The 2,500-nt window shown below is 68.5% G+C and overlaps 1 protein-coding gene across 5 annotated transcripts in view; it reads left to right on the forward strand.

Annotated features, from left to right (window-relative positions):
- The window catches only part of WDSUB1 (WD repeat, sterile alpha motif and U-box domain containing 1), a 74,278-nt gene that overhangs the window by 14,661 nt on the left and 57,117 nt on the right, over window positions 1–2,500 (forward strand). The gene's annotated exons all lie outside the window — the stretch shown is intronic.

The raw sequence follows: 2,500 nt of genomic DNA on the forward strand, positions 1-2,500 counted from the left end.
GGCTCTCTCTCTCTCTCTCTCTCTCTCTCTCTCGCTCTCTCTCTCTCTCTCTCTCTCTCTCTCTCTCTCTCTCTCTCTCTCTCTCGCCCCCTCTCTCTCTCTCTCTCTCTCTCGCCCCTCTCTCTCTCTCTCTCTCTCTCGCCCCCTCTCTCTCTCTCTCTCTCTCTCTCGCCCCCTCTCTCGCCCCTCTCTCTCGCCCCTCTCTCGCCCCCTCTCTCGCCCCCTCTCTCGCCCCTCTCTGCGCCCCTCTCTCGCCCCTCTCTCGCCCCCTCTCTCGCCCCCTCTCTCGCCCCCCTCTCTCGCCCCTCTCTCGCCCCCTCTCTCGCCCCCCTCTCTCGCCCCCTCTCTCGCCCCCTCTCTCGCCCCCTCTCTCGCCCCTCTCTCGCCCCCTCTCTCGCCCCTCTCTCGCCCCTCTCTCTCGCCCCCTCTCTGCGCCCCTCTCTCGCCCCTCTCTCGCCCCCTCTCTCGCCCCCTCTCTCGCCCCCTCTCTCGCCCCTCTCTCTCGCCCCTCTCTCGCCCCCTCTCTCGCCCCCTCTCTCGCCCCCCTCTCTCTCGCCCCCTCTCTCGCCCCTCTCTCGCCCCCTCTCTCGCCCCCTCTCTCGCCCCCTCTCTCGCCCCTCTCTCGCCCCTCTCTCGCCCCCTCTCTCGCCCCCTCTCTCGCCCCTCTCTCGCCCCCTCTCTCGCCCCCTCTCTGCGCCCCTCTCTCGCCCCTCTCTCGCCCCCTCTCTCGCCCCTCTCTCGCCCCTCTCTCGCCCCCTCTCTCGCCCCTCTCTCGCCCCTCTCTCGCCCCCTCTCTCGCCCCCTCTCTCGCCCCCTCTCTCGCCCCCTCTCTCGCCCCTCTCTCGCCCCCTCTCTCGCCCCCTCTCTCTCGCCCCTCTCTCTCGCCCCTCTCTCTCTCTCTCGCCCCCTCTCTCTCGCCCCCTCTCTCTCGCCCCCTCTCTCTCGCCCCCTCTCTCTCGCCCCCTCTCTCTCGCCCCTCTCTCTCGCCCCCTCTCTCTCGCCCCCTCTCTCTCGCCCCCTCTCTCTCGCCCCCTCTCTCTCGCCCCTCTCTCTCTCGCCCCCTCTCTCGCCCCTCTCTCGCCCCCTCTCTCTCGCCCCTCTCTCGCCCCTCTCTCTCTCTCTCTCTCTCGCCCTCTCTCTCTCTCTCTCTCTCGCCCCCCCTCTCTCGCCCCCTCTCTCGCCCCTCTCTCGCCCCTCTCTCTCGCCCCCTCTCTGCCCCCTCTCTCGCCCCTCTCTCGCCCCCTCTCTCGCCCCCTCTCTCGCCCCCTCTCTCTCTCTCTCGCTCGCCCCTCTCTCTCTCTCTCTCGCTCGCCCCTCTCTCTCTCTCTCTCGCTCGCCCCTCTCTCTCTCTCTCTCGCTCGCCCCTCTCTCTCTCTCTCTCGCTCGCCCCTCTCTCTCTCTCTCTCGCTCGCCCCTCTCTCTCTCTCTCTCGCTCGCCTCTCGCTCTCTCTCGCTCTCTCTCGCCCCCTCTCTCTCTCTCTCGCCCCCTCTCTCTCTCGCCCCCTCTCTCTCTCGCCCCTCTCTCTCTCTCTCTCTCTCTCTCTCTCTCTCGCCCCCTCTCTCTCTCTCTCTCTCTCTCTCTCTCTCGCCCTCTCTCTCTCTCTCTCTCTCTCTCTCTCGCCCCCTCTCTCTCTCTCTCTCTCGCGCCCCTCTCTCTCTCTCTCTCGCCCTCTCTCTCTCTCTCTCTTGCCCCCTCTCTCTCTCTCTCTCTGCCCCTCTCTCTCGCCCCCTCTCTCGCCCCCTCTCTCTCGCCCCCTCTCTCTCGCCCCTCTCTCTCGCCCCCTCTCTCGCCCCCTCTCTCGCCCCCTCTCTCGCCCCCTCTCTCGCCCCCTCTCTCGCCCCCTCTCTCGCCCCTCTCTCGCCCCCTCTCTCGCCCCTCTCTCGCCCCTCTCGCCCCTCTCTGCGCCCCTCTCTCGCCCCTCTCTCGCCCCCTCTCTCGCCCCTCTCTACCCCCTCTCTCGCCCCTCTCTCTCGCCCCTCTCTCGCCCCTCTCTCGCCCCCTCTCTCGCCCCTCTCTCGCCCCCTCTCTCGCCCCCTCTCTCGCCCCCTCTCTCGCCCCTCTCTCGCCCCTCTCTCGCCCCTCTCTCGCCCCCTCTCTCGCCCCTCTCTCGCCCCCTCTCTCGCCCCCTCTCTCGCCCCTCTCTCGCCCCTCTCTCGCCCCCTCTCTCGCCCCTCTCTCTCTCGCCCCTCTCTCGCCCCTCTCTCTCGCCCTCTCTCTCTCGCCCCCCTCTCTCTCTCTCTCTCTCTCGCCCCCTCTCTCTCTCTCTCTCTCTCGCCCCTCTCTCTCTCTCTCTCTCTCGCCCCCTCTCTCTCTCTCTCTCTCTCGCCCCTCTCTCTCGCCCCCTCTCTCGCCCTCTCTCTCGCCCCTCTCTCTCTCTCTCTCTCGCCCCCTCTCTCTCTCTCTCTCTCGCCCCCTCTCTCTCTCTCTCTCTCTCTCTCTCTCTCTCTCTCTCGCCCCCTCTCTCTCTCTCTCTCTCGCCCCCTCTCTCTCTCTCTCTCT

This window comes from Eptatretus burgeri, chromosome 3 (assembly GCF_056783735.1).
Source record: "Eptatretus burgeri isolate ZD-2024b chromosome 3, Ebu_testis_v1, whole genome shotgun sequence".
Classification (NCBI taxonomy): Eukaryota; Metazoa; Chordata; class Myxini; order Myxiniformes; family Myxinidae; genus Eptatretus; species Eptatretus burgeri.